The 22,890-nt window shown below is 39.4% G+C and overlaps 1 protein-coding gene across 3 annotated transcripts in view; it reads right to left on the bottom strand.

Moving 5' to 3' along the window:
- The window catches only part of Mpped2 (metallophosphoesterase domain containing 2), a 168,386-nt gene extending 164,197 nt beyond the window's left edge, over positions 1 to 4,189 (bottom strand). Inside the window, exon 1 of one of the 3 annotated variants that reach the window (XM_047515765.1) lies at positions 3,751 to 4,189. The gene's annotated coding sequence lies outside the window, so the exon portion shown is untranslated. Of the gene's footprint in view, positions 1 to 2,196; positions 2,604 to 2,879; positions 2,947 to 3,750 lie in introns of those variants that run through there. The other 2 variants (XM_047515767.1, XM_047515766.1) reach the window with 2 other exon arrangements.
- Between the last annotated feature and the right edge of the window lie 18,701 nt (positions 4,190 to 22,890).

Here is a 22,890-nt window from a genome sequence, read left to right as displayed (position 1 = left end):
AAAAAGAATGTTAGCCATCAAAGCACAGAGGAGAAAAAAATACACATTTTCAGACTACGAGAACTTAGTGTTTGCATAAATTAGAGAGTGGTATAAAAATTACTCGGCAATTCTTATGTTCCTTCCATCAATGTCTATTGTGTAAAATACAGAACATTCAGAAGCAAAAGAAACCAAATTCATGGCTAGACCGCTGTGACCCCAGAGTAACAATCTCTGCACTCAATGCCAGAAAAAGTTTAAATGTTTCTGGAGTAAACTCATTAAACAAAATGTGGCCTAGAAATAAAATATGCAAACTTAACAGTGAAATTTCTGCGCAATGACTTGACATAGGTAGCACGATATCCTCCAAAGTTCTCCTATTTGAAACCTAGAAGAGATATAACTTAGAAAGCGATCAATCCACACTCCTAAGTGGTCTTCTCCATCCTAAAGTCAACCTGTACATTGCCTTTTCTGTCAGTGGATATCTGTGCCTCTTGGCACCTTTGCCCCTCCAAGACAAATAGAACATCTTTTCATCAGCAAGCACAGGCCCCTGTAACTCCGAAGGGCTAAATGGGTGGTTGGCACCTCATTTGAATTCATCTTTGCCATGTTCCCTTTCAAATGCTTTATCGAAACAGTGCACCTGCAGCGCCTATCTTCTTTAATCTGGAGTCCTTTGAAGAAAATGTCAGACTGAGGCAGAAAGCTTCAAAACTTTCACAGCACCTTTACAGACAAGTCAAGAAAAGACTTACTTTTTTAAAATGCTGTGTTCACCTCTATCCATATCTCAAAATGAACATATCCTAAGAGTATTAAGCACAAATGCAAGGAAAAGACTGGATTTGGGATTTGGTTGGTTGCTGGCTTGCTTTTTGTATTATATTGTTTTTGTAAACTCTCTCAGACAAGGGACAATCAGCAAAATCACCTCTCTTCATATGAAAATTTGGGAGACACTGGCAAGAAGACACACTGCCTAAAACTATCAAGAGGCAGTACCACCTTGCTTCACATATGTATGCAGCAAAACCTTCCAAATGACCATATTTTGGTGTATCTCACCCTCTTCACGCTTACACTACCACAATATTCAAAGAAAGTCTTGTCTTTTCTTAATTTTCATTTTATATTTCAACACATTTGCTCCACAAAACAAAGGCACCCAGTACAAAATGCCAAGCTGCCTAAAGAAAAACCTAAAAGGGACTGACACTGCCAAACATTCACACGCTGCTGTTAGTTTGATTTTCTTTTCTCCAAAAATCATGTGAGCACATTTTGCATTTCCTAGACAGCAGTCACTTCTCCTGCCCCTGACGCTATACAACAAGGAATGTTCTTTTCCAGGAATCTACTTGGAAAATCTCTTAAAGTCTGCTGGCAATGAAGGGATTAAAAACTGAAGAATTAAAAAACTGTCTCCACCTCCTAGACACCAGAAGTCCAGTTTACCAAAAGTTTCAAAGCAACAACTCATGACCTCTCTACCCGTGCACAGCCTGGCAAAGCCTAGGAGAAAGGAGCCCGCGGTTTCCTTGTTTAAACAAGGATGCTCATTTTAATCACTTGCCCCAAGAACATCGCCCGACAGCGTGAAGGGACTTTGGAACTCGCCAGTTCCAACTCCGCCAAATTTTGCTCTCTCCTCCCTCTGCCTCACAGATCGACAGATCTACTGCTTTCTTGACTCACGCCCCTACTCTTTTATGCCCACTTCCAGTTACTCATCCCTGTTTGCGGGAGCGATGCACACATGCCTTCTCCAAGGCTCCTCCGCCAGTTTGGGGGGGATGCTGACACAAAGTTCCACGTGCCTCTGTCCTCGGAGCGCCCTCCCTCCCATCGCACTTACACCTGAACTTGTCTCCAGCACTGCGGACACCCGGCTGGCACATTCTTGCGGAGAGGGAGGGCGAGACTTTTCTCCCGCGCCTCTGACAACGCGTGGAGTCTATATATGGTGGGGCGGGTGGGCGCAGAATTCTCTACTTTGGATTGGTTTGTTTGTTTTAAATCGAGGGTGGGCAGTTGGAGGGGGGCTTCAGCTACTACACACACACACACACACACACACATACACACGCGCGCGCGCGCGCACACACACACACACATACACACACTTGCCCTGCCCTCCCGGCTCACGGCTGCCTGGTCCGGGCCACAGCTCTCCCCCTTCCTTCCTGAAGCACCAGCTCGCCTTACTCTCTCAGTCCCGGTTGCCACCGCTTCGTCTCCGCTGTCGCAGCCGCTGCTGGCACTATTGGCGCTAGCGCTCGCGGCCCCGGGGTCCGCTGGGTGCCTGCCTTTTCTCTCTCTCTCTCCCCCAGCCCGGGATTGATTGATGACCACCAGTGGCCAATGGTTTTGACACCCCGCCATCCTCGGTGGGGCATCACAGCCCCACGTCCCCGACGTCAGCCTCCTGGGCACGTTGGCATCCCCGAACCCACAGAGCGGAGCCTGAGCCCCAAGTCGCCGCCGCCTCCCTGCTTCTTGCCCCGGGGTTTTCAGGCTCCTTCCCCGAGCGACCGAGAAAGGAGGGAGACAGAGAGCATTGGAAGGGGATGTGGAGGCCACCCGTTTTCCCCCTCTTTGGAAATCTTTTCTTTCAGTTAAAGTTTTGTTTGTTTTTTTCCACCCTGACCTGTTTGTGTTTATTTGCAGCATCGCAAATCAATTACACATTTTTCATGACCCGCATTCGAACTTAATTTGGGATGTGTGTGTGTATTGGGGGTGGGTAAACGTGATATAAATCAACCCCACTGGGGCATCATTTATTTTCTTGCTGATGGACTCCAACCCCCTCCCGAACCTTCAGAAAAATGCCCCCTTCACCTCCTAGGCCGCAAAACCCTGCAATTCAAAGGCTTTACAAAGATAACCTTGTTCCGTGTAAATAGCAAAGAAACTCCAGCCTCGGTAGAGAAGAAATCAGGCGGCAACGGTTACTTTTTCTTATTGCTCGTCCCCCGCCGCCCAGCCCCAGCCCCAGCTCGGGTCGCCGGGTCGCTCCGCAGGCTACGATCGTGAAGACCTGAGGCGGCGGCAGAGAGTGAGGTTGGGGCGCGGGGACAGGGTGAGAAAAAGCCCCGCGCGAGAGCAGCGCGCGCGCGGGCGGCCCCCGGGGGTGGCCGCGGGGCGCAGCCGGAGCACAAAGCTGCACGGCGCCTTCCCAGCCACTGCACCTGGCCTCGGAACGCCGCGGGCGCCTGGGGCTCGGGCCAACACAATGCACCCGGGCCTAGGCCGGGGCGGCTCGAACACACAACCCCAGGACTTTCTAGTAAACAGCTCGCCAAACCCTCGTCCCCACCCCCATCCCCGCTGCCCGGCTTTCGCCCCTGCCTTTCGCAGACATCCACTCCTAAGAAAATCTGGGCGGAGGAGGGGGCAGGGAGGTGGGGACCCCAAGAGGTCGAGGGGCCGAGGGTTGGGGGGAGGGGACAAGAGAAAAGGGGCAAGATAGGGAGTAGGAGGGAAGACAGTTCCTAAAAAAGAATTCGCTTTCGCCCGGGGGTTGAAAATAAGCCCTCCCCAGGTTCTGAATTGCCCGCTCGGCCAATGTCAGGGGCACCGGGGCAGCCGCGGTCGGCAGCCTCCGATCCCCCCGCACGCGCCTCTGACAAGGCACCTCTCACCCGGGCTCCGCTTTGTGTGTGCATTTTTTTTCCCTTCCTCTCGCGCTCGGCACCGGGCGCCCGGCCGCCTCCTCCCCCTCCCCCGCCCTCCGCCTCCCTTCCCGGGGCGGATTACCTTTCCCGGGCTGCGCTCCGGGTCCCGGGGATGCCTTCAGCACCCGGTGTGCAGGCGATCCATCGCCGAGCGGCCCAAGCCTGCTAGCGGAGCGCTGGGGGCGCTTGGGGGCGGCGAGGGGCGCGGGCGGGCCAGAACCTTCGACCCCGAAGGTCCCGCCGCTAGCTGGGGCGGGGGACCAGGGGGCGCGGCGCTAGAGGGAGGCGGGGGGAGAAAGGACCCGAGCAGCCTCGATCTGGGGCGCGAGCGAGCGAGGGGGCGAGAAGAGGGAGCGAGGGCGCGGCGAGCCGGAGGGAGTGCGAGCGGTGCAGTGACAGGGACTGCCACTGGGGTCAAAGGAGCACAGCTCCAGGAAGCAGGGCGGCCGAGGCGCAGCTCCGTGCGCGCTCCCCGGCGGGACCCCGCGCCCCTGCACGCCCCTCCTGCAGTCCCGGCCCACTCGAACCCCCACCGGCGCCCCGAGGCCACAGGGTTTCGAGGAGGAGGAGGGAGCAGAGGGCGAGGCCGGCAGCCTGCTGGTGCTCCCGGGTCAAGCAGGCTGCAGGAAGCTGAGCTGCAAGTTCATCATCATGAGTGTGATCAGCGTAAAAAATGATAGGGGACGGGGAAGGTGGGGCGGACTACAGAGAGCCGGGAAAATAAGGGAGTTTCCCCCCCAGATGGGTGTCAGCTGCAAAGAGAACACCCGGGACCCCCACCCATCGACCTGCCAGGCACTGTCAGAGGTCCTGGCACTGCTCCAAGATGCAGAACTCCCTGCGGGGGCAAGGGGAGTGGCTGGGGCACTTTGCTCAAACCAAGGAAGGCGACCCTAGGTTCCCTACTATCTAAGCTGGGGTTTTCCTGGAGATAACTGTATTCCGTTACCCCAAACCTTTCAACAACAACACCACACACACACACACACACACACACACACACACACACATACCTTTCTTTCTGCTGCCTGTTGTTCCTGAGAAAGAAAAGGCCAACCCATCTGATTTTTTTTTTTTCCTTTCACCTCCATGAATTAAGGCAGGTTCAGAATAGAAAGGTGAGGAGAGTCAAAGACCAATTGTTTCCACTTTTGTCTTTTGGGCACATTCCCCCTCCCCAAAAGATAAGCACTTCAAAAGCATTTGAAAATCGAAGTTACTCCAGTTTTCTCTACTACTTTGGAAAATGTAAGAGAAAATTTTCAGAATTGTTATGTAAAGACATAAGGAAAGGAAATGCCGCTGAATGCTAAAAGACAGAAAACAAGGGAGAGAAGGTTTTAGAAAACTTGGATGGTGGAGTTGTCTGTGAAAGATGAGGTTGCCTTGTAATATTATGCCATTGTCAGAGCTGAAGGATTTGGATGGCAACCAGACCTAATTCCTATCAAGGAGTCAAACCCAGAGATCTCTGCATTCTCCAAAGAGAAATCCAACGTATGTGTGTGTGAGAGAGGAGTGCCAAGTATACTAAGTGACAACCGACTAGACCCTGGCTGAAATTATACCCCCTAAAAATAAAATGGAGCCATTTCAACCTGGTCTGTGGCTTCTGTGCTGAGACTAATTGGTTTCCAGGGCCTGGGGAGGAAGGGAAAGAGGCTGGAAGGAGACCCTATAAAAAAAGATCAAACGGAATTCACTTGAAAATATTTCCCTTTTACAATGGGCTTTCCTGGCACTTGAATTTTAAATAACCCATCTCTTATGCCTGGGCCAAAATGAAGGGGGAAATGGTCTTACTAATGTATTTATTTTATTGTACAGCATGCCCAGAGTGTCGGTACTTGTCAAATGTGCTGAGATGGAAAGGACAGTGTCTTTCCTTGCCCAGCAGAAATCTCAGCAAGTGACATTGATGTTAAAGGATGCCAAAGATGGGGTGAAGGGGCACTTTTATATTTTGTTTTCTTTTATTTTGCAGCCCAACAGCAAACACTGACTAGAATCATGTTTTTGAAGAAATGCTTGGTTTGTTTCCCTTACTCTCTGAGTTAACAGTACACTCCTTTTATCTAAGTGATTTGAATTTTTAGACTGATTTGGGCTGATTTAAGCAGTCAAAAAAAAAAAAAAAAAGTCACCAGCCAAATAACTTATGTGGTTTTCTTCTTCTTTTTAGACTAACTGGTAGTCAATCAAAGCAACAAAACTTGTTTAAACATGATTTGGAATCTAAATACGTGCACACAGACTGTAAATAATAATGCATTCTATTTTAGTGGCACATTTTACAGGATATTTAATGCTATAAAAATCAAGAGTGTGATTTTACAAAAGTTGATGGAAATTCACGTATCATTTTACGGAGTGGGGAAAATTGAGATAAAAAGGCTTAAAATTGTAATTTGTAGTACAGGAAGAAGTCAACCCTACTGTGTCCCTGCTGATAGATAAATCATCTGGTAGTGACCAAGCTGTATTTGGTTATGAATTTTTATTTCCATTAGGCTACTAAAATAAAGAAGTTGGAGAAATATAAGTGAATTTAAATAATAAATCAGGAACAAAATGAATCATTTTTCAAATAATTCTCCTTATGTGGATTTGAACTTATTGCAATTTGTTAAATTATATTCTCCACAAATACTGCTATCTACACTCAAAGCTTGTTTTAAAATGATTGAATGTGAATTACATCTGTCCTCTGATATAAGGTGTGATATGTTACCTCACTATATCAAGTTTTAAATATTATAGGTTAAAGTTTGTTTTTATTCTTATATTTTTAGAAAATCAATCTGTAAATTCAATTTTTGTTGTTTACAATGAAAAATAAAAGGACAAAAATCAAATGTCAGGTTTGTGATGGGCTTTAAGTAGATATTACAAGTATTTTCCTTTAATAGAACATAAAGTTGGGTCCTTTCTCCAGTGATTTCATCAATGGAACTAGTAAATATGCTTCCTGATAGTTCTCTGCAGTACCTTTTAAAATACCTTGTCAGAATGCATTTAGGGAAGGAAAGGAGAGAGAAGAGCATGGAAGAACTCTGTGTGGATACTTGGAAAAAGAATGATATTTCTCTTGGAAGTTTAGTACTTTATTTGCAGTACTTTATTTCATCCTCCTTATGAGAACACGTTTTTCAACACTTCAGGGACACGTGTATAACTTAAAACTTACTTCAATCCTGTAGTTCTTCTTCAGAAAAATAAAATAAAATTCCTTGAAATTACGGCACTTCATTGAGCAACTTCATTGAAATTATATAATCAATCTAACATCTTTTTTTCTTTAAGTTTCTGCATTTTTATCACTTACCAGCAAAGGTTAAGAAGAATACCATCAGAAATGACCGTCTTTTAATAGGACTACTACTCACATATAATTAGGGGGAGAAAAGCTGCAGCCAACTCTTTCTTTATTCTGAATTCTCATAGTTCACATTATTTTTTATTTGTTTCAAATATTTTATTGTCGCCCCTCCCCCAAGTTGAAGAACTGTGCCCTATATTTCTTTTCTGTCCTTCATCTTGTGTACTATGCACAGAGTGGATATGTGGAAATATTTATGAAATGGCTGCATGGGTCAATAAATAAGAAAGTGATGAAGAGAACACATCAGTAAATGAGCCAAATACACAATGAAGGAAAATCCACGCCAGATCTGCAATAAAGGAAGTGATGTCATGAGGCCAGTGTTGCGGGACCGGAGCTAAGAACTTTCCCTGGGGTTAAAATGGCACACTTTAAAGGAGTCACAGATGTCTTTAGAAACATGAAATAATATATAAGATCATTTCAGAAATCAATTTTCTCAGAAAGAAATCAAAATTGTTATCTGTCACATTAAAGGCAGACATCTTTAAATACAGTAAAATGCCAAAATAAAAAGAATTCAGAATTATATTTGTGCCTTAAAATTTACAGAGACAGTTTACCAATATATGTTCTCAAAAGAAAGATGATCAATCTTATTTTATAATAGATCTCTTTTTGAAGTCTTTAAAATAAATATATTAATAATTTTGGCATCATTTGTATTTTAAATATTTCCTTTTAGCTAAATATGGCTATGAAAAAGTCAGAAAACACTAGAATGGTGTTATTTTACAAAATTTTATTTCATAAAATAGATTTTTCTAGTCATCATCTTAGGCTAAATGTAATTCAGTATTTCTGGCAGCTGAATATTAAATGTGGAGGGAATGAAAACCTTAAAATTTTGCAAAACAATAATTCTTACCACATTTACTGACCAACATTTAACATGTATCAGTAAATCAGAAAAATAGTACTTATGCAATAATTAATTTTTTTGTGGTGCTAGGAATCAAACCCAGGGCCTTCTACATGCTAGATATGCAATCTACTACTGGACTACATCCCTAGCCCTATGATAATTCATTTTAAAAGTCTAAACAAGCATGGGTTAATGTGTTTTCAGTTTTAGTGTTTATCCTAACAGACTTACATGATCTCTGTTAACAATTAATGCTTACTTAATCTTTCCTTATGTCATGGTCCCAATTTTGGAAAAGTGGTAGAATTTAGTCATACTTGGGATAGGCTTGTCATGATGAAAGAGCATTCTCGTTAAAGTAAAAGCCAAAGTAATGGGCAATGTGGAAAATCCACACTAATCTGGTAAAGAATAGGTATATGGGTGTTTTTAAGACTAATAATTCAGTTTGACAAGGTAGCATAAGATACAATATTTTGAGACTATATAATATAAATTTTCTTCTCAGCAATAAATAAATAAATGCATACAGTTTTTCAAAGCTGAGTTTGAGACCAACAGAATCTAAAACCTATTTCTCACTCATTAATGTCATGGCTCAATTATTCAACAAATATTTTTTAAGCTACACTCAGTGCCAGGCACGGTTCTTAAACCGTACTGATGGTCTAATGATTCAAAAATCAGAGAGTTCATATAAAATACAATGGTTCTTCAGTATCCATAAGGAATTTGTTCCAGGACCTCTCCTTGAATACCAAAATCTGCAAATGCTCAAGAACTTTATAATAAATGGTGTAATATTTGCATATAACTTATGCACATCCTCCCATATACCTTAAATCACCTCTAGGTTACCTATAATACACAATACATTGTAAATGCTATGTAAACAGTTATTATACTTATTGTTTAGGGAAGAATGACAAGAAAAAATGTATACATGTTCAGTATGGATGCAATTTTTTTTTTAATAATTTCAATCTATGGTTGGTTTGCACAAGCATCTGTGCATCCACAGACTCAAACCGACTCAACTGAGGGATGACTACATACAATCTCATGGGTATAGGGGAGCCTGATGTAATCATTACACAAATGGATGCAAATTATAGTTGTGAAAAGGAGAGGCAGTTAGTGTAAAGAAAATATAAAATAGGGACACTTTTCTCCTTTGAGGTTGAGTGAAGTCTTCCCTAATGAGGAAAATGAATATAAGGATATTACAGAAAAAAAGAGAGAGAAGAAAGAGAAGCCAGTGTCCAGGCACTAAGAGTGATGGTTTACGTGGTGCTCAAGAGTGTCAGGAACTGATGTGGAATTGTAAGTAGAGACCAGAACTGCAGGACCATGCTAAAGACATTTGAAGGTCATTGTTAAGGCCCTGTTCAAGATGTTTGACTTTATCCTGAGGGCAACTGGAAGCTGTTTAAAGATCTTAAGTAGAAAGGGCAACATGATTACATTAGTGTTTTGTAAAGGTCACTCTTCCTTCACGTGGAGAATGGATTTTAGGAAACTAGAGTGAACACAGGAAGGCCATCTGGGAACTACTGTACTCATTGGGTTGGAGGCCTTCCCGAGGACGTTTTAGAGAAGGTGAAATGTGGAGAAACATGAATGGATTCAAGAGATTTGAGTAAATTTTACAAAATAACAAAAATTACCAAAATCTCAGAATACTGAGTGAAGGCTCTGTATTACCCAGCCTGAGAGACTGAAACCACACTTACCCGTTGACTCCTTTCCCATTTACCTCAGTGGTTTCATGCTGCAGCCTTGCTCCATCTCCAAGCCATCTTTATTGCATCCGGTGCACACCTTTTAGAAATGAAGAACAACACTGGTATAAAATTTCATTCATCTAATTGTGTTCAAAATTAAAGGTCCTGAAAAACATTAAGTGTCCTACATCTATTTTTTGTTCCACATGTGGACTTGTTCTTATTTCATATGAAATAAAAATGCTGGAAGTGGATGTATTTCTGTTTTCTTTTAAAGTTTTTATATGCTACAACAATTCCATGTCTGATTTCATCAGAACTAGTTCACTTATATTTAATATTCAACACAGTATTCTAAGGGATTCATAACTAGTGGTTATTCATTTGTTAAGATCTTCAAAGAAACAGCTATGCTTTCAAGGGGACACATGGACACTGACTGCAAATATTGTTTTCTCAGTACTGGAATTGTTCCATATGGACCCCATCAGTCCTAAAAATTCATTTTTAAGAATGATATCCCAGGGTTGGGGTTGTGGCTCAGTAGTAGAGTGCTTACCTAGCATGTATGAGGCACTGGGTTCGATTCCCAGCACCACATAAAGATAAAGAAAGAAAATAAAGGTATTATGTCCATCTACAATTAAAAAAATTTTTTTTTTAAAAAGAATGATATTCCAGTGGCTAGGATCCATACTGGACAAGCTAAATCATCATGACCCTGTTTAACAACTTGAACTAAGAAAAGATGAGCTGAAATAAAGACATTTTAGGACTAATGCAATGACAACAGTATTTTCTAAGTCTATTTCTTTCTTAGCATTTCTACATTTAAAAATTTCCAACAATTTCTTCTTCTGTTCTCAGGGTTCTCCGTAGTAACTAGGTATAAACAAGTAAAATCTGCACCCAAGAGAACCAACTGTTGGGTAGTGAAGATCTACGGCATGCAGTTTTACTAGATGCATAAAATCACGAAGGTTTACTGGAGGGCAGTTCTTTAAAAAACAAAAAATCACAGTCCTACATTTAAATACTCACTTTGTGCTTAGTATAGAAGAAATTTTAAAAAGACTTTTATTTTTCCTTTTCAAAATGTTCTATTGATTGTTGTGTGAACAATTGGGGGAAAAAGACAAGCAAAAGGAGAAATTTTAAATTCAATTAATTCCATCACTTAGAAAATTCGCAGTTAATATTTTGTTACACAGTTATTCAATCAAATGAATTTTACAAAAATGGAGAAAAATTGGGAATACCGACAGCAGAGCAAGGTCTGAAATCCATCTCTTTCTCTTTCATCTGGGTGACTTGGATAAATTACTCTACCCTTTTGTGCCTTGTTTTTCTTTTTTGTAAAAAGAAGATATAAAAAAAGAGACTCCTACTTCATAGAGTTGTTATAAGATTTGAATGAGTTAACATTTTTAAAGTGCTTAGAGAAATGTCTCATACATATCAAACAATTCTTGTATGGTTTTGTATTAATACTCAATCATTAATACATTTAATATTCAATCATTGTACATAAATACAGAAGTACATTAAGAAGCAGAAGTTCCTTCTTTCTCTGTCATAGCCCATCACCTGTATAACCTGTTCCTTTCACTGTCATACACTGTACACATTTTTCCATGTCATTAAGCATCTTTCTATGACTCTATGGAATATAACTTTCATTAGAAGAAGTGATATGCTTGTTATAAGTTCAGAATACCCAAAAGTCCAGATTCCATTTCAGGATACTGCACACATCTTATAATCATAGAGATTACTTTAGGATATTCTCCCTTAAGAATCCAGTAGTCCTAAAACATATTAAAAAAACCTTTCTGATATTCATGTTTTTGGAGCAGACTGAATTTATGTTTGGAAGACCAAAAGATTTGCATTTAGTTTGTCAGTTTAGTGCTGATTATATTAGTTTCCTTCTTTTAGTGGCATTAGCAATATTCTAAAAGGCAAATTAAGGATTTAATGTTTTGCTAGCTACAGTAAGTTCTTAGTTATTTATGCTGTTTAAATACATAAGCAAAACAAGTAAGCTCTGAAAATTCACTGAAAAGTGGTGACTTACTGAAATTTAAACATTATCACCAATTGTTGATATAACACTTTATTGCATACTTCATCGTTGTTTAGAATACATAATGGGCCTTCAGTTGCCACATTTATCTGACAAGAGGAGGTTCTAGATGTGATGGAAATAACATGGGGAAGTTGTAGAATTTAAGGGAGGAGGGATTTGAGGATTCTTTAAAAGTTGGCAGTTCTTTGGCAAAATGTATGGCTGCTGCTTTTCCACCAGGCGAGATATGGCGTATTCAAAAGTATGTAGCCAGTGCTTATTTTATCATAAAAATTCGTCTGTAGTAATCTTTCAAATTTGTTTCAGACACAGGTTAATCTAATTAAAAAAGAATATGTTGTCTTTAGGTGTCAAGGAGTTGGCCTGGTGAGTTCTAAACTTTTCATTTTAAAAAAAAGGTTGTACTAAGAGCAAAATGTGTCCTACCTCATCTATTATCTGGTATCTGAATCTGCTCTTGGCAAACTGGTCCTCATGTGTCTTTGAGGCATATGGAAATTGATGATGAAAGTGTCTAGTGTAACTAGAAATATAATTTGATGAAAACTGAAGCAGTGAACTGTGAGAAACTGTTAAACCAGTGTCATCAAACAGTGCTTCAAAAATAATGAAACAGAAATACCAGTCCTTTATGAGTAATATTGGGTAAAAATGAGAAAAGCACATGGTATACCCAGAAAGCTTAAATATATGAGGTAATGTTCTTTTTAATTACTATTATTACAAAGACCACTCCAAAATTCTACACCCAGACTCCTTTCCATTTATCTCTAAGTAGACAATGACATCACGTCTCCTCTAAATTATTCAGACTCAGGGGATGGAATTGGCTCTTTCAATAGGAAATGCCATGTTTGGGGTTGGCACAGTACTTAAAGCTTCTCTCCACATTATCCCCAAACTGAAAAGCACATTTGATGGTGGCCAAATGATTAAAAATTTTTCCCTCTAGACGTTAAGCACTCAGAAAAACATGAAGAACAAAAATAGAACTGCACCATAAGGTATAATCATAAAACGTCATAGAAGGAGAAAACCGAAGAAGCGAAAAAAACGCTCCAGTCATCTGAAGGCTAGCAGTTCATGAAGTCGTTAAAAGTCATACAGGCTGAGTTTGAGGAAAAGTCAGAAGTTGCTTTGTTCTTACTCTGAGTGAAATCAAAACCTACCCGGACTCTGCACAGAGGCAATGCAGACCGCCCGCCCTTTTCCTTGCTCAGTGTATACCACTAAACACACGTAAATGACTTATGTTCAGAAAAGTCTGTGATTCTGTTCATATTAATCCATGTCTCAGGCTGGCAAAATGCCTAAACACAATCAAAGGGGGGTTAAAGCTGCCTTTTCAAACAGGCTAGAAAATTTGTACCAAAAGATCACAGGGCAACAGAGACAGCTGGAAAAATTGGAGCCGGGGCTCTGATTTTTGTGCCAGTGTTACACCTAATGCAGAGGGAATGCAGATGATAGACTGAAAGTTATGTATGTTGTTCGGTTCAGCACCGTACTTACACAGAGGTGAAAAGGTAACATATTTTAGGGTACTATTATGGTATAACAGCATTGAAAGCCTCACAAAGAATTAATACATCAGAATCCAGGAACAAGTTGCTAATAAAATAAGACAAATGCAAGCAGAATACAGAATAAAAGAATAGCTCCAAAATGGGCCAATAGGAAGTTGTTTCACTAATGACCTGTAGTAACAGTTTCTTTGGAAAAAATACTCCCTATAAGTGTTTTTACAAAAATAGAATTCTCTGCATTTCTGCCCCAAATGCTTGGGCCACAAGGTGTTCTCAAATAAAAGGTTTTAGGACATTTGTAATTCTAAAAAGAACATTCATCGTTTTTCTTGGGTTTTAGTAGTGATTTTATTCCAAATGGATAATAAAAAGCAGGGTGTTAGGTGTAATTCTCTATAGCATTTTTCTGGATGGATCTTTTCATCTAAGGTGCTATTTAATATAACTTTTTTTCAGATGAAGTCTTCAGTCATAACTGAAATACTGTGTATAAAATAGAAATCAATGGAAGTTTTATTGAGATGCTGTTGAGAGTCTCTTGGGTGCATGCTGATGCAGGCTGTGTTTTCAGCCTTCCACACTCTGTGGCTTTTGATAGACATGAAGAAAAGCAAGGCCACAACAGTATGTGCAACAGAGCTAATGGTCACAAAGAACAGCTCATGGACTGTCTGTCTGTCACTGAATAGAGTAGCCTCCTCCGGAAGAGAACCAAGGAGAGAAAGAGGTCAAAATGGAGTTAGGGAAAGAGTGAGATAAAAAGTAGATGAAATACAATACCAGAACACCAATGAAAATTTAATCCTGAAAATTATCAGTGGCTAGCATCACTGGCATGTGTTTGTTCTCTTGTATCCCCAAGGGCTTCATTAATAAAAGAGCCTGGAAGTGTAGATGGTAAATCATACAATTACATTTTTAAAACATTTTCTTGAACTTTATAACATCTTCAGGAACTTATTAAAGTTCCAGAAATTAAGAATGCAATATTTCTAGAAACAACAAACTTACTCTCTCACTACTTTATTTAATATTATCATTGGTAGTAAAGCACCATTATATTCCATATATTATCTCATTTGCTATTTTTTCAAATCTGCATTATTGATATTTGTATGCTTTTATGTCAAAATTCTTTTCTCTTTAGAGGGATGTTTTGATAATTCTTATATTTATCCAAACATATATTGTTATTTAAAATATATTTATTCAAACTATATATACTCTGAAGCTTTTTAAAAAAATAATACAGATTGATAAGTACATACACATATACACACTTAAACCCATGCACCCCTAATATGTAAATTATTCAAACAAGACTGGTTAAGATAAAATCATAAGCTAATATGTAGCTAGGCTTCTATTCTGCCATTCTCTCACTACTTCTTTTTCCCCCTGGTTTTCCAAATAAACAGCAGGCCCTAAGGGCTCTTTGAACTCACTAGAGTGTTTAGTTTAGCAATCACTGGTTCATGTAGCTTATCTTTTCCTGGTATTTCTATGTGATTTAATAGTTTCAGCCTGGCCCAGGGAATGAAAACTTCTGGGTCTGTTTCTGGAAGCATTGCACTCCCCATTGCCATCTGTGATAAACCAAATAACCTTTCTCTGCCTCAGCTATTTTCTTATAATCATATCTATTTTGTAGCAATGGAGTGAAGCTTGATAAAATAGTTCATCATTCAAGCAGAACGGTCTCTGATTCATGCAGGTGTGCCTAGTAATTAATTAATGAATAAGTACCAACCTCTTGATGGTAATATTAATTAAATATCCAGCATCAAAATGACATTTGATTGCCAAGGGATTAATAAAACAGGTCTTTACTCTATTAGATTGAGATTCTTTACTTTTAAATAATAGAATCTGACCCTGGGTAAGGTCAACAATAGGGAGTTTATTGAGAAGTAACAGGATTACGTCAATCAAGAAAGCTTGGTGTGGTGGTTTAAATTTTCTAAAATGATTGTACCAATACATAATTTATCTCACCTGTTCTTACACTGTGACTTTGATGTTCTACATTGAGAGGAAGATGGGTCTATTTTATTTTTGTTTGAACCTGGATACACTTCTACAGTGTTTCAATCAAGAAAGCAGGGCTGGTAATCCCAGCAATAAAGGAGGTTAAGGCAGGAGCAGACCAAGTTTGAGGCCAGTATTAGCAACTTAGCAAGACCCTGCCTCAAAATAAAAAGGGCTGGGATGTAGCTCAGTGGTAGAGCTCCCCTGGGTTCAATCTACAGTACTACACACATGAAAGTGCAGCAGAAGTGACACCATATGATTTTAGAGACTAAGCCATAAAAGGAGATGGGTTTTCTGCCTTGATCTGTCTTGGGATCCTTGAATAAAAATGAATTGCATGTACAATGTTTGTCTGCTTATGACATTAGTACGTTATTGAAATAGTCTTCAAGATAAGACAAGTCATTAGGTGTTAGAAGACATAAGACTTCCTTCTCTCCCTCTGTCCTTCCTTCCTTCCTACCTTCCTTCCTTCCTTTCTTTTCTTTTTTCCTTTAAATGATCTTCAACATTTGAGTATTTAGTACCCAGTCTATGAATTATTCACAGACATTAAGAGTCTTAAGATTATAAAAGTACTCAGAGTTGCCTTAAACCTCCATTGGAACAAGATGGCAGAATAAATAAATAATAAATACTCAAAAATTTTCAGAAACATTGTTTCTCAAACTCTAATCTTTTTTCACTTGCATTTAACCTGTATCAAATGCTGTGGTTCGACACACACACATATAGTTGCCTCAATCATTTTCAATCAAGTAAGCTGCTCAATTGTTTGAAAATAGCAAGACTCCCTGGTTGTTGGACTGGATCAGAAGTTTATTTGACTCAATTGAACAGCCATGATCCAATGACCCCATGGACAGTGAATGTAAGGATAATTTTTCCTTACTATCAGTGTTCATTTTAATTTGCTTTAGTTATTTAATAGGAGACGTTGTTCTCTTTTTAATAATAGTGCAACCCGTGGAAAAATAATTCTTTATCTTTGAGATTTCTCTGTGATATTACACAGCAGAAATAAAGACTTTTTAAAATCCAAGATGCTTTCTTTCCTGCAGGAAAAACATCTGCCAAAGGCATGTAATTTTCCTAAGGGTTGCAATCAGAGTTCATATATTTAGACACGACATATACTGAAACAATACATTCTTGCTAACAAAGTTCATTGTTATTTCCTTCAACATGTGTATGATACACTTGAGAATACAACAAAATATGAAGAATTAATGCCAAGGTTGGGATTCTTATTTGATTTCAGATTTTGCTGGTTAAAAAAAAAAAAAGAAATACACGCATATACACACGCGCACATACACACTTCATTTCAGAAATCAAGCATTCTGAAATTCTTCTCTGAGATTGATTGTTGGTTTTTTTTTTCTTTTTCTTTTTCTTTTCTTCTTATTCTGCTCCGTCTGCTTCTTTTTAGCTTGAATTGGCTAGTGAAACTTGGCAAAATCCGGAAAGTGGCTTGATAGTGGAATAGCGGTATAAAAGTACAAAGACCAACATCATTGCACATTTTTTTACTGTTGTTCTTTCAGTGTTCTGTGAAAGTAAGATTTCTCAAACTTAGCATTACTGGAAATTTTTGTTGTAGGAGCTGGCTTGGGATTTATTTTATTAAAACTTGTAGGATATTTAGCAGCATCCCTGGCTTCTACACATCAGATGCTACTAGCACATCCAATCTGTTTTAGTCAGTTTTGTCACTGCTATGACTAAAAAATCTGACCAGAACAATTTTAGGAAAGAAAAGTTTATTTAGGGACTCAAGTTTTCAGAGGTCGTCGTCCATAGAAGACTGGCTCCATTCCTTGAGGCTTGAGGTGAGGCAGGACATCGTGGCAGAAGAGTGTGGTAGAGGAAAGCAGCTCTCATGGTGATCAGAAAGCAGAGAGAGAGAGTCTCCACTTGTCAGATAAAAATATATATTCCAAAGCCACACTCCAATTCCCACCTCCTCTAGCCACACGCTACCACGTCAATTACCTCTCAGTTAATCCCTATCAGAGGATTAATTCAGTGATTGGGTTAAGACTCTTATAATCCAATCATTTCTCCTCTGAACCTTCTTACGTTGTTTCACAAGTGAGCTTTTGGGGGACACCTTATAGCCAAACCATAACACAGTCTTTTTATTAAATTGTGGTAAATATATATGAAACATGAAAATTCCCATTATAATAGCTTTTAAATGCAGAGCCCAGTGGATTAAATCCATCCACATTGCTGAGCAGTCATCACCACCAACTGTCTCCAGGACTGCTTCATCTTTCCCAACGGAAAGTCCATTCCCAAACAATAACTCCCCATTCCTCCCCTCAGCCCCTGGTAACCACCACTCTACTTTCTGTCTCTATGAATTTGATGACTCTAGATACCTCATGTACATGGGAATTGTGCAATTTTATCCTTTTGTTCTAGTTTATTTTACTTAGAAAAATGTCTTCAAGGTTCATCCATGTTGTAACGTGTCGAAATTCCCTCCTTTTCTATGACTAAATAATATTGCATTGTATGTATTTATCACATTTTGTTTATCCATTTGTCTGTCGATGGACATTTGGGTTGTTTCCACTTTGGGGCTATTGTGCATAACACTGCCATGAATGTGGATATACAAATATTCATCCAAGATCCTGCTTTCAATTCTTTTGGGTACATACATAAAAGTACAGTTGTTTGATCATATGGTGATTTCATGTCTATTCTTTTGAAGAATGTTAGTGCTGTCTTTATAATAAAAGATGTGTTCAAATATGTCTAAATATCCTGTAGGGTGCAAAATAACCCCCAGTTAAGAACTAGTTGCCTAAAGTAACAAAATTCTTTGAAAAGTTGTATTTCCACAGAGCTGAATCATGAACTTTTTGGCTTAGAAAGGAGATGGTGGGTCATTTCGTCAAATGAGCCATCTCTCTCTTACCTGACCAGAAAGAGTTTTCAGAAATTTAGTGACCCATAAGGCCACCTTGACCTTGTCTCGTCAATTTTTTCTTTTTCATCTCTTTTAGTCCACTGCTTCCTTCCCATCTTGCCACAAACACATTTGTGTCTCCATAGGCTGTATCTTCTACCTTTCAGTCAATAACAAATATCAAGTATCAGAGGGTGGTGATGGTATGTTTAGGTGATAATATGGCTAAATGTAGGAAATATGCCAAATAAGTCACCCCAATTGGGATGTGAGCCTCCTGAGGAATGATTGTGTGTGTGTGTGTGTGTGTGTGTGTGTGTACACACTTTTGTATATGAGCAATTTAAAAGACCTATCATCATTAGAGTAATGAAAATGATGTCTGGCACGAATTGAATCAGGGGATCTATGAGTAATTTCTGTGATTTATTTTAGTTAATATCAACAGCAACCCTGTGAGATTGTCATTTTTAATTCATTTTAAATAAGAAAGGAGTGAGGTTTGATAGTTAGATTGCTACTTGAACCAAGCAATATGACTCTGGAGTTCCCTCAGCCAACCTGGTTCTAAAAAGCATGCCCCAGGCTGAGCATACCATAGTGAGAGGTATCTTCTCTCCTCTACTGCGTGAGACTTTATAGGGAAGTGCAAAGGCTCTGGTACTGGATTTCCATGCACCCAGCCATTTGCTTCTGTAACCAGGCCTGAACTAACATCCAGACTTGGGACTAGTGGAGCAGGTGATGACATATAAGACTTCTTAGGAAATTTACAAATGTATTTGGGGAAGGAGAGTCTTTAAAAAACTGGACTTATTATTAGACCTAGCTAAAGAGATCTGAATGTGGAGGGAATTGTGATATTAATTTCAACTCCTGGTTGATGAAGTCTGGCATATTCTGGTCCTGTGATGTTTTCCAGCTCTTCATTGACCTTCATTTCCCTGATGACATGAAACTACCAGCTCCCATCCCAACCCTTTTGTACAAAAGTTGAAGCCATTCTCTTGACTGATTTAACTTCTGTTTGTATTAATCAATGTCAAGCCTTTCCAAATTTTATTTTATTTAATTCTATTTTGTTGTACTGTGGATTGAACCCACTGAGCAACACCCCCAGACCTTTTTACTTATTTATTTTTTATTTTGAAATAAAAATAAAAGGGGTCCTTACTAAATTGCCAAGGCTGACCTCCTCTTGACTCAGCTTCCTGAGTGGCTGGGATCGCAGGCATGAAGCACTGCACTCAGCATGCTGATACTATTGCCCCAACACTCCTGTGTCTCTCCACTTTAGTGTATGTACTGTTTCTTTGGCCAAAATAGTCTTTTTCATTTTATTCCACTTTTAAAACCCATTTCTACATCCTTCCATGAAGTTTTTTGGGTGAACCTCACTGCCTTTCTAGACCTGCTATCTTTATGATCTACTTTTTTGCATATGGTTGTATTTGAACTTTATTATAAGCTGCTTTGTTTTTACCTAAATGTTTGGTGTGGAGTTCCAGAAGGGTGTGTCACAAACTCTTGGTGGGTCAAAGGAAATTTTAGGTGCTTCTGTAGATGTAGCAATGATTGGCATCAAATCGCATTGCGAGAAATGCATTCCCTTTTCAATTCTTTTTTTACAATGACTGGGATATAGGACAAGTAAAAGTATCTGTTTGGTACTAGTCTCTATTTTATACCAATATGACATACAAATATCTCTCCATAGAAATGAAAATCCCTTAGTATTTGGCTAGAATATTGTAGAATATTTTGTTTTCATTGTATTTATTTTTATAAATTTAAACATAAGGCAAGGCGGGGCCATGTCTTTTACTATAACAATATATTTTTAAATAGATAAATTTAAATTAAATGGAATTCTTTTTTTTAATTGGGCACTAGTAAAATGTGTATGTAGATATGCCAAAAATTAAGTGATACATGAATGCCTGAAGTTTGAAAAATTGTCATTTCATGAGTCAGTATTATGTCACTGCTATAGTTAAATCTGGAGGGCACCCCAAAGGCCCATATGTTGGCTTGGTTCTTAGCTTGGTGCTGTCAGAAGGTAGTGGAAACATTTAAGAGGTGAGGCCTAACGGGATGTAGGTCAGTGGGGTGTGCCATCAAAGGGGATTGTTGGATGCCAGTCTCTCTTTTACTATCTTTGGCTTCCTAGCTGCATGAGGTAAGTAACTTGCTCCACTGCATGCCCCACTCCCCACCATGATGTGTTGCCTCGCCACAGGCCCAAAAGCAATGGACCAATAGATCATGCATGGACTGAAACCTCCTAAACTGAGCCAAAGTGAAAGTTTTCTCTTTTGAAGTCAACTACTTCAGGTATTTCATTACAGTAATGGAAAACTGACTAACAGTCACCATGATGCATGTATTTCACCAAGGTACCCATATTTTTAGAAGAAAAGTAGGTAATGAAAAGAATAGTGACAGGAATACTGGGACATTTTAGTTCTTAGTTCATGACAAATTAGGAGTCAGGACCCCCTACATCAGAGTCTTTGTTTTATCATGTGTTAGCTATGTAAGTGTAAAGAACTATTTAAACTCCAAGGCAACACTATCTGACAGAATTTTCTGTGATAATGTTACGAATTCTGTAATTTGAGACGATTAATACCATAGTTATTATTGAACACTTGAAGTTTGGCCTGTGCAACTGAGAAACTGAATTATAAATTATACTTAAATTAAATAAAAATATAAAGAGTCACATGTGACTAGTAGTTACTCATTGGATAGTACAGCTCTAAAACAGTTTTCTCACCTATTAAAAAAATCATTTGGTCTCTGGGGAAAGTTTGAGAATTAAATGAGATAATGTATATAAAGTGCTTGGTTTAGTACTTGACACAGAAAAAATTACACAAATATCAGCAATCTATTTGGCCTTATAAGCAACTTGCATCATCTTTCTGAAATTGAATTGTTGCTTTCACTCTTTCAGAAAATGGTGTCTAAGATCCTCTGATACTAATGTACTTGGATTGGGTGTGCCCTAACACTCAAGTGCAGAGTGAATAGTAAGAGAAAAGTAATGAGAAACATTGGATGACTTTTGTTGGAGGTGGACTTTGCCCCGACAGTGGTAGAGATTTAACCCAGGGCCTGACACCTGCTAGACAGATACTCACTCTACCATTGAGTCACATCCCCAAGCTGAGGACTGGATTTTTAAAAATTTTATTTGGCCTCCTTGTCAAATTTCTTGAAGTGAAGATTTAAATGTCTAAGAAAATGAAATAAAATGCAGAGTGACTAAAAGAAATTTTGAGTTTATAATATTACTTTATATCCCAAACTTTGTAATTTCAATCTCAACACAAATGTGAGTGAGGCTTTATTGAATTGATTCTATTGTATTAAAGTTTATCTATTCTGGTCTGACTATGTTAAAGGGCCTGCCTCTCTTCCTGAAAAATAAGGGGAATTACCACTTATTGTGTGCCTATTGTATGCCTAGCACCCTCTGGTTATCATTGCTTATTGAGACAATCTTGCAAGCTGTGTGTGTTGGGGGGGCTTGTTATTTCTATTGTAAAGGTCAGGAAACAGACTGGGGAAGATCAAATGAGCAGTTGAAGGTCAAATAACTGCAGTATCATCTGGCCCTACCTGACTCCAAGCTTGACACTGCACCTCTGCAGGTGCATATAATGAAGCTATAATCATTATTCAGTCATTATATGATGCAATTAACTCATTAGTTTGTTTTCATCTGAATTCAGAGAATTCTACAGAGTTCTTTTTCAAAACTGCTACCAAGGAATATGATTTTCGTTTGCACTTGAAAACAATGCCTACTTATTTTAGTGAGTCCTTCTGTAAAGGTTAGAAAAGAAATTTCCAAGATACAGCTTTCACTTTTACAGTCAACTTCTGTTGGTAATTGATCAAAAGCATCATCTAAGTGCTTTATTGGGAATACCATATTTGATTCTCTTATCTCAGTCCCATCCATTCACACCACTTTTCCATTCATTTCCTTGACAAGTAAACTGAAGTACAGAAACAAGCAACTTATCTAAGATTACCCAGCTGCAAACAGTATTTGCACCCAGGCAGTGTGACACCAGCATCCAGGTTCTCGCTGTCACTCAGGGTACCTGCTGGTGGCACTGGCCAGTGCTGACGTTTGTGCCCTGGGCATATGGCTGCCTCTAGCAGCTTCTTTACCATAGTACTCCTTTTTCTTCATGTCTTTTCTTCTCTAGTTTTCTCCAGTCCTCTTTCTACTCTGCTATGTTTGTAACTGGGATTATAGAGGTGACTTTGGGAAGTGTGTGTGGGTTTTCTGCCAGAAAAGGAAGGGAAAAAATCTTTCTTGAACCAAATAGTGACCCATTGAAGTACCTGGAATAGAAAAATGTTCCGTTAATTCCGTAAGTCAACAGGCCCAAAATCTCGGCTATTTCTTCATTTTGTCTGACTTGTTGTGAAGTGGAAAAAGAGTAAGCAGCTATATCTAAAAGAGAGTCTAATACCTCCTGTTCTGTTAATAGAGTTGGGTTCCAAAAGAAAATCTATGTAACTCACTGCTTCTAGAAAAACTGCAATTCTTAGGGCTACAATAGTTAGGGATGTTAACAAGAAATATTCAAGGGAAGCACTAATCATTTGAGGGGAAAATACATTTTCTATGTCAAGGAAAAGATATGCCAGTGTTGAAA

The sequence above is a fragment of the Sciurus carolinensis genome, chromosome 11, assembly GCF_902686445.1.
Source record: "Sciurus carolinensis chromosome 11, mSciCar1.2, whole genome shotgun sequence".
In the NCBI taxonomy this organism is placed as follows: Eukaryota; Metazoa; Chordata; class Mammalia; order Rodentia; family Sciuridae; genus Sciurus; species Sciurus carolinensis.
This window is presented reverse-complemented; position numbering and strand designations above follow the sequence as displayed.